Source organism: Carlito syrichta, unplaced genomic scaffold (genome assembly GCF_000164805.1).
Source record: "Carlito syrichta isolate Samal-C Ts95f unplaced genomic scaffold, Tarsius_syrichta-2.0.1 Scaffold305245, whole genome shotgun sequence".
NCBI classification, from domain to species: domain Eukaryota; kingdom Metazoa; phylum Chordata; class Mammalia; order Primates; family Tarsiidae; genus Carlito; species Carlito syrichta.
In genome coordinates, this window is record NW_007249341.1 from 75,438 (window position 1) to 85,401 (window position 9,964).

Genomic DNA, 9,964 nt, shown 5'->3' on the forward strand with positions numbered 1-9,964 from the left:
ATGATTGCTGTTTGAAGCCACTGAGTTTTGGGCTGTTTTGTTATACAGCAAAAGCTAACTGATGCAGACAAGGACAAGTCAGTCTCATCTCTACGTACCCAGCATTGCCCAGAACAGCAGCCCTGATCACTGCCCATCCAGCAGATTCTGTCCAAGCACTCTGGCACGCTGAGTGCCATCTCTGGGACCAGTGGAGCAAGGAGAAGCGGGGTAAGCTCACAGAAGGTGAGGGCTACCCAGGGTAGGTCCCACGTCAGCGCTTCACTCCATGACACAGAGACTCATCTACTCTTGACAGTCAGACGAGGCAGATGCTCTCATCATTTTACAGTAAGAAAAAAGAAATGAGGTTTGGGAGAGCAGAAGACTCTGGCCAGGCACAGTGGCTCACGCCTGTAATCTCAGCACTCTGGGAGGCTGAGGCGGGAGGATTGCTTGAGCCCAGGAGTTCGAGATCAGCCTAGGTAATATGGCATGACCTTGTCTCTACAGAAAATGAAAAAATTAGCTGGGCGTGGTGGTGCATGCCTGTAGTCCAAGCTGCTTGGGAGGCTGAGGTGGAAGGATCACCTGAGCCCAGCAGGTCGAGGCAGTGGTGGTTGTGACAAAAGCCTCATCCAAGGACTCACAACAGAGAAAAAGAAAAAAGATTCACTTGGTTTTCCCCTGAAGAAGCAGCTTGTTAAAAAAAAAAATTTTTTGAAAGCAGTATTTATTGAGAGGACAGACAAGCTCCCACAGTAGGAGGAGAACTGAGGAAGTTGCCCTGAAGAAGGAACTTTGACAAGGCTGCTCAGGTGCAGCCACATGAAAACTACCCCATTGAAAAATGTAAAATTCACTCTCTTCTTAGCAAGTAATGGATGTAGCCACTTCTCTCACCCTAATTAAGGGGGGCTTTCATGTTCTTCTCTCTGTATTATCTTGATCATCATGGCACAATAGTTTTGCAATATCAAATGTAACACATGAATATTCCTGAAAAAGAAGGACTGCTAGAAATGTAATTGCGGGTTTTCTCTGCCACTGGGGGCTAACACAGGACCCTTTTGTGACCTGCCTGGCTATTCTCTCACTTGGCAGTTCAGCAGCCATTACTGAATGCCTCCTGCAAGGCCAGGCACCATGTGAGACAGAGGTGGTCTTGCCCTCAAGGATTCACGGTCTAAGGAGTAGACAGATGTTTAGCAGATAACCATACAAACAACATAATTAATTATATTTGTGAGCTGGGCTCGGCGGCTCAGCCTGTAATCCCACGCCTTGGGAGGTTGAAGTGAGTGGATTGCCTGAAACTGCGAGTTCGAGACCCGCCTGGGCAGCTTAGCGAGACCTCATCTCTACAATAAATCGAAAATTAGCCGGGCGTGGTAGCACGCGCCTGTTGTTCCAGCTACCTGGAAGGCTGAGGCGGAAGGATCGCCAGAGCCCAGCAGGTCGAGGCTGTGGTGGCTGAGAGCGGCCACTGCACTCCAGTCTGGGCAAGAGTGAGACTCCAACTCAAAAAAAAAAAAAAATTGTGGCAGAAACACCCCGGGATCTCAAGTGCTCTCCGATGGCTTCTAGCCTCCCTCACGGTCACACGGCGAGTTCTGACCAACGGTGTGTGTGGGAGACGGGAGTGGGGTCATTTCTGGGCTGAGGCAATTAAGAGTGGGGGGCCTCCCCGCCTTCCCCCGCCACAGCCACCAAGTAGCAAGTTCCCTTAGCTACAAGATGGAGGACAACATCAGACCCTCAAGGGATCTCACTGGGCGAGAAATAAAGCTTGTTGTGTTAAGTCTTTGCGATCTGAAGTCGGTCTGGTGTGCAGTGCGTGTTCATTACCATGGCGAGGGAAAAACCTGCCACAGGCAAAGGGAGGAAAAATACTTCCCACCAGGTACCAGGCCGCATCAGCCTGCTGCATTACAAATCCCAGTGTGGCTGGCCTCAGCAGTGTTACTCTGCAAGTGCGGGTGCGGGCAGCTTGGCGTTGGCCTTGGCTGGAGGTGCCTCTTGGCCCTCTCTGCTCCTGTGGCTTCACCATCCGGTAGGCATAATCTGCTCCTTCCTGTGCTGATCTCGGGGTTTCAAAGAGCAGCAAGAGCAGACAGGTCCCAGTACACAAGATGTGAGTGTGTCACATTAGCAAACGTCCCATGAGCCCCCAGCCCAATTCAGGAAGCAGGAAAACAGCTTTTCTCTTTTGATGAGAGGAGCTCAAACTCATCTGTGGCCTTTCTTCTTTCAGTATACGATAATCCCCAGTTATCTGTGAGGGGTACATTCTAAGCCCCTGCCAGAGACCTGCAACCACGGTTAGTACCGAATCCTATACACCCCATGTTTCCTACACATACATACCTACCATCAAGATCAATTTATAATCAGCCAGGTGTGGTGGCGCACGCCTATGGCTCCAGCTACGTGGAAGTCTGAGGTGGGAAGATCACCCGAGCCCAGCAGGTAAAGTTATATGATTGTGATCTCTCAAAATACCTGATTGTGGCTAAGCATGATGGTTCGCTCCAGTAATCCCAGCACATTGGGAGGCCGAGGTGGGAGGATTACCTGAGCCCAGCAGTTCAATATCACCCTGGGCAACATAGCGAGACCTTATCTCTACAAAAATTCAAAAAATTAGTTGGGCACACACCTGTACTCCCAACTACTCAGGAGTCTACTGCAGAAGGATTGCCCAAGCCTAGGAGGTCGAGGCTGTGATATGCTGTGATCTGATCATGCCACTGCACTCCAGTTTGGGCAACAGAATGCAACACCAACGCAAAAGAAAAAAAAACTTGATTGTACTCCCCTTCTTGTGACGGTGTGAGATGATAAGATGTCTCCGTGATGGGATGAGGGAGGTGAGTGACATGGGCACCGTGACCTCGCATTAGACTACAGTTGACCTCCCGACGACACATCAGACGGAGTGTCTGCTCAGGGGATCCTGGATCACTAAGCTGGGACAGTGCGATGGCTGGATGGCAGCAGCAGCGGATGAAGCTGATGACTCATGGTGAGTAGCATCCACAGTGTGGATTTGGTGGACAAAGGGATGACTCGTGTCCTGGGGGGCGGAACGGGCAGCATGAGGCTTCATCACGTGGGTGGCTGCAGGTAGCTCAAACTGCAGAGCAAAACCGCAATTAAGGGAGAGGCCACTGTATAGAATGGGATATATTTGATTAAATAAGATGACCACTGTGCACTCAAAACTGGCCCTGTGGGTTGTAAGCCCCAGGGCAAGTTGCTGTGTGTCTCTGGACCCTCTGTCTCTACAGCTAAACCTGACCATCACTTGAAGATGGACCCGCCTGGCCTAGTGCCACGAAAGATCTCAGAACAGAATTTCTCAAATGTGGCTGGTGGGTCCCCCTGCATCCATCCCTGGGATACTTGTTTAAAACACAGCTCTCTGAGCCCTCCCCCAACTTGGCGAGTCAGAACATCTGAGATTCTGCGTCTTACCAGGCTCCACAGTGATGCTCCTGGGTCTCCAAGGTGGAGAACCACTGTACTTGGAGAAATCCTGATTCCTTGGGGACTCAAACTTCATTTGGCTTCTCTCTGGACCAGTTTGACATCAGCCCAGGTGGAAACATGGGTATACATTCTAGCTGCTTGTGATACCAGGACAAGCTCACAGCGAGGGAGGGCTTTGTCAGAGGTTACAATCTGAGCCATTGGTACCAGATCCATAGAGAAAGACATGTAGTCTTCATGTCCTCATTGTTCTCTCTCCCCTTACCTGGCTTTGGGGGGTCTTCATAGCACCTATTTGCATGAGTTTCGTAAGACCAGGGACTGTTTTGTTTATACCTGTCTTCCCAACTCCAGGAGCTGGCCTAGTGTACAGAGATGCCCCAGAGATGTTTGTGGAATGACTGAACGAAGGTTGTTGCCATGCAGGTTCTACTTAGAGTAAGCACAGGATGCTCATTGGAGGTGATTAATGTTTACTGGACACAGCACATGCCAGGCGTGGCACTCAGTGCTGTACACACATGATCTCACTTCATATTTGACAGCTTGCTTCCAAGATGGCCCCAGTGACCTTCACCAGCCGGTACTCATGCCCTGTGTGTTCCCCCTACTCTAAAATGGGCTGATCGTGTAACTCATAGGCTATTGTGAAAATAATAGCATATGACTTTTAAGACCAGGCCCTAAAATATGTTGATGGCTATTGCCTTGCTCTCCAGGATCATCTGCTCTGGGGAGAGCCAGCTGCCATGTTGTGATGACACTCAGCCAGCCCTATGGGGAGGTTTACGTGGTAAGGAATTAAGCATCCCACGCATAGCCGGCATCAACCAGGCACGTGAGTGAGCCTTCTTGAAAGGCAATCCTAAGCTGACTGGGCATGGTGGCTCATACCTATAAATCCCAGAACTTTGGGAGGCTGAGATGGGAGGATTGCCTGAGCCCACGGGTTCAAGACCAGCCTGGGCAACTTGGCAAGACCTCTCATCTCTATAATAATAATTTTAAAAAATAGCCTTCTCTGGTGGCATGTGCTGGTAGTTACAGCTACTTGGAAGGCTGAGGCAGAAGAATCACCTGAGCCCAGCAGGTCAAGGCTGCAGTGCCCGTGAGTATGCCACTGCACTCCAGCCTGGGCAACAGAGACTCCAACTCAAAAAAAAAAAAAAAAAAAAGGCAATCCTCTACTCCAATCAAGTCTTCAGATGACCGACCCAGGGCCCAGCTGACATCTTGACTACAACCTCATGACAGACCTTGAGCCAAGAAGCTGCTCCCCTGTTCCTAATCCACAGAAACTTTATGAGAGCATACACATTTATTGTTCTTCCTAGCTGCTAATTTTGGGGTAATTTGCTACATATAAATAACTAATAACTTGTACAGATCCTCACAACAGCATATGTGGGAGGAACCATTATGACCACCATTATACAGAGGAAGAAACTGAGGCCCAGAGAGAGGGACTCTCTTGCCCAGGGTCTCATAGACAGTGAACTGTGGCACTGAGTTTAGAACCAGGTTTCAGTGACTACAAAGTCTACCCACTGGGAGAAAGCCAGCTCTGCTCTCAAAGGACAAAAGCTAAGGCCAGAAAACCCGAAAGAATCTGCCCCCAACACAAACTTGTGCGGGTGACCTCAGGGCTGATAACGAATTGGCAGGGTCACTGGGAGAAAATAAGGCCACAGGAATGAAAGCAAACAGGAACAGACACACTTGAAGTTCATACATCAGTATTATCAGGCACAGAAAATGAAACACAAATGTTTACCCTGTTTAAATAAATAGATAGCAAGCTAGAAACTATTGCCAAAGTGTAGAAAATCATGTCAAGTTACAACAGATTTGAAAATAACCTAACAGAACTAAAATACAAAATATAGGCCGGGTGTGGTGGCTCATTCCTGTAATCCCAGTACTTTGGGAGGCTGAGATGAGAGGATTACCTGGGTGCACAGGTTCGAGAACAGCCTGGGCAACTTAGCGAGACCCCCATCTCTACAATAAATCAAAAAATTAGTCAGGTGTGGTTGCATGTGCCTGTAGTTCCAGCCACTTAGAAGACTGAGGAAGAAGGATTGCCTGAGCCCAGCAGGTTGAGGCTGCAGTAGCCGTGAGCAGCATGCCACTGCGCTCCAGTCTGGGCGACAGAGTGAGACTCCAACTCCAAAAAAAAAAAAAAAATTATAACCAAGATTTTAAGATTCAAAAGATAGATAAAGCAGAAAATTAGACATGACTAAAAAGAGAATTAGTGAGACAGAAATCAGCTATCAGCCAGGCACCATGGTGTGGACCTATATCCCTAGCTGCTTGGGAGGCTAGAGTGGGAAGGTCACTTGAGCTCAGGAGTTCTAGACCAGCCTAGGCAACATGGTGAGAAACCACCTCATTATATATATAAAGGAGGAATCAGACACCAATCATAGATTCATGAAATGCCATAAAATTTTACACAAGGACATATCATAGTAAAAGTGTAAACCCTCCCCCCCCCCAAAAAAAAAAAATCCTTGGCCAAGCACAATAGCTCATGCCTGAAATCCCAGCATTTTGGGAGGCCAAAGTGGGAGGATTGTTTGAAGGCCAAGAAATCGAATTTGAAGCCAGGAGTTCAGTTTGAGCAACATAGCAAGACTCCCATCTCTACCAAAAATATAAAAATTAGTTAGGCGTGGTGGCACATACCTGTAGTCCCAGCTACATAATCATGCAATTGCATTCCAGTCTGGGTGACAGAGTGAGACCCTGACTCAAAATAAAAATGAAAATTAAATAAAATAAAATGTACAATTTAATCGTTTTTAGTACATTTACAGACTTGTGAACCCATCATCACAATATAATCTTACAACATTTTTATCACCTCAAAAGAAACCCTGTACTCATTAAGAGACATTTCCTCTTCCCCATCTCCCAATCTCCAGCACTAATATACTTTATATATCTATAGATTTTCCTACTGTAGACATTTTACATAAATTAAATCTTATAATGTTGCATGAGAGCTTTTTTTAAGCATGTTTATGAGGTCTATCCATGTTGTAATGCTTTTTTTTAGAAAAATTAATCTCTGATCCTTCTCCTCTGAATGCTTTTAATAATTTTATTTATTTATTTTTTGAGGCAGTGTCTCACTCTGTTGCCCAAGTTGGAGTGCAGTGGCACGATCACGGCTCACTGCAATCTCAACTTCCGGGGCTTAGATGATTCTCCCACCTCAGCCTCCTGAGTAGCTGGGACTACAGGTGTACACCATCACAACTGGCTAATTTTCTGATTTTCTTTTTTAGAGACGAAGTCTTGCTATGTTGCCCAGGCTGGTCTTGAACTCCTGGGCTCAAGCAATCTACCCACCTTGACCTCCCAAAATGTTGGAATTACAGGCATGAGCCACTGCACCTGGCCTAAATTGTACATTTTATTTTATTTATTTTTTTTGAGTTGGAGTTTCATTCTGTCACCCAGACTGGAGTGCCACTCCTGGAGTGCCACTCCTGGCCACTGCAGCCTCGACCTGCGGGGCTCCGGCGATCCTTCCGCCTCAGCCTTCCAGGTAGCTGGAACTACAGGCACGCGCTACCACACCCAGCTAATTTTTAAAAATTTTTTGTAGAGATGAGGTCTCGCGAAGTTGCCCAGGTGGGTCTCAAACCCGCGGGCTCAGGCATTCCACTCACCTCAGCCTCCCAGAGGCGGGGGATTACAGGCTGAGCCACCGAACCCGGCTAAATTGTACATTTTAAATTGATGGATTTTGTAATATATACATTACATCTCAATAAAGCTGTTATAAAAAGAACAGCAGTTAGACTGACAAGTAATGATGTCTCAATGGCAATAGAGAGCTAAAAGACAATGCAATGCCTTTTTCAAGGTGCTGAAATATCAGGTGTACCCAACGAGAATGTCTATCAAACATGAAGTTTCAGGCTAAACACGATGGCTAGTGCCTGTAATCTGAGCACTTCAGGAGCAAGGCAGAAGGATTGTTTGAGCCCAGGCATTTGAGACCTCATCTCTACAAAAAAATAAAAATATTAGTTGGGCATGGTGGCAGGTGCCTGTAGTCTCAGCTACTTGGAAGGCTGAGGCTGAAAGATCACTCGAGCCCAGCAGGTTAAGGCTGCAGTGGCCGGGAGCCTGCCACTGCACTCCAGTCTGAGCAACAGAGTGAGACCCTGACTCAAAAAAAAAAAAAAAAAAAATTAGATTTCAAACTAAAATTGAACATATCTGTCACCAGAAGACTATCCCTATGGAGAATTCTAAAATAGCAGTTCTCAAACTTGGTTTCTCATTGTAAACACCAGAGAACTTTAAAAACTCATGATGCCTAGGCTGTAATCCCAGACATTCTGAATCAATTGATCTGAGGTGTGGCTTGGTTATCAGGATTTTTTTTTTTTTTTGAGTTAGGGTCTCACTCTGTCACCTAGATTGGAGTTCAGAGGCATGATCGTGGCTTACTGCAGTCTTGACCTCCTGGGTTCAGGTGATCCTTCCAACGCAGCCTCCTGAGTAGCTGGAACTACAGGCTGCCACACCTGGCTAATTTTTTTTTTTTTTTTTGGAGTCAGAGTCTTACTATGTCCCCCAGGCTTTAGTGCAGTGGCATACTCACAGCCACCACAGCCTCAACCCGCTGGGTTCAGGCAATCCTTCTGCCTCAGCTTTCTGAGTAGCTGGAACCACAGGCACATGCCACCATGCCCAGCTAATTTTTTTTATTTATTGTAGAGATGAGGTCTCACCAAGTTGCCTAGGCTGGTCTTGAACCCCCTGGGCTGGGGTAATCCTCTTGCCTCGGCTTCTCAAAGTGTTGGGATTACATGCGTGAGCCACAGTACCCGGCCTTAATTTTTTGATTTTTCTGTAGAGAAAAGATCTCACTATGTTGCCTAGGCTTGTCTCAAACTCCTGGGCTCAAGCAATCCTCATGCCTCAGCCTCCTAAAGTAGGATTATAGTGTGAGCTACCATGCCCGACCAGCATCAGGATTTTTTAAATGTCCCCAGGTGATGCAGATATACAGCCAAGGTTGAAAAACAGTCTTTTTTTTTTTTTTTTTTGAGTTGAAGTCTCACTCTGTCACCCAGGCTGGAACGCAGTGGCATACTGCTCACAGCCTCGACCTGCTGGACTTGGGCGATCCTTCCGCCTCAGCCTTCCAAGTAGCTGAAACTACAAGCATGTGCCACCACACCCGGCTTTTTAAAAATTTATTGTAGAGATGAGGTCTTACTAAGTTGCCCAGGCTGGTCTTGAACCCCTGAGCTCAGGCAATTCTTTCGCCTTGGCCTCCCAAAGTGCTGGGATTACAGACTTAAGCCACCACACCCAGCTGAAAAACACTGTCTTAAGGGATATGTTTCAGGCAAAAAGAAAATTATTCCAGATAAACGTTTGAGATTCATTCATTCATTTAACATATTGGACACCTGTTATGTGCTAGGTAATCTTCTAGATTCCAGGAACACAGCAGTGAGCAAAACAAAGTCCTGACCTCTAGAAGACAAAAACAGACCAAAAACAAGATCAATAAAATATGCATTGTCAGATATATGCTGAGAGGAGGAATGAAGCCAGGAAGGAGGCCATGAAATGCTGGATCCAGGCGTGTCTGTGAAATTTCAGATGGGGAGCTGGGAAAGACTTTTGGGGAAAGATCCAAGTAAAAGGAAGGAGAGAGCCAGTCGGATATTCGAGTTATGGCAAGTGCAGTGGCCCTAGTCGGCTTGCTTCAGAAGACCAGTGGGGCTTGAGTGGCCTGAGTCGAGAGGGGGCCAGTCAGAGAAGGCAGAGGTTGAGGCCAGACGCAGGCCTTAAGGGGGGGGTCTCACTTTGAGTGAGCTGAGAGCGTTTGAGTGGGGGAGTGGCTTGGGTTTGATTTTCATTTTTGTTATTTATTCTTAGAGACTGTGTCTTGCTCTAGGGGTGTTGCCCATGCTGGAGTGCCACGGAACGATCATGATTCACCGTAGCCTCCATTTTGGGGCTCAAGCGCTCCTTCTGCATCAGCCTCTGGAGTTGTTGAGATTCGAGGCAAGAGCCACTGCACCTGGCTTGATTTACATCTTAACGGGACTCTGGCAGCTGGGGGAGGAAAGGGAGAAGCCAGGACTCGGAAATGGTGCAGAACCGACGGAGGCAGAGTGGGGCGGGTCGGAGGAGGTGAGGAATTCTGGATCTCCTCTGCAGGTAGAGGCCACGGGATCTGCTGATCTATGGGACAAGGAGCAGGAGGAAAATTAAAGCGGGGCTGGAGGCTGGAAGACCCAAGGGCTTCCAAACTTTGCCAGGAGAATGCAGACTTCACCAGTGGCACAAGGAAAGGACGGTGACCGCCGAGAGGCAGCGTCCGGACAAGCTGAGGGCAGGCTCCGAAGCCTGCCAGGCCTGGATTCAGACCCCGGCTGTGTGGCCTTGGATAGGCCATAAACACATAGCCTTCATTTCTTCCGCTGTGAGCGGAGCCGCGAGCCTACAC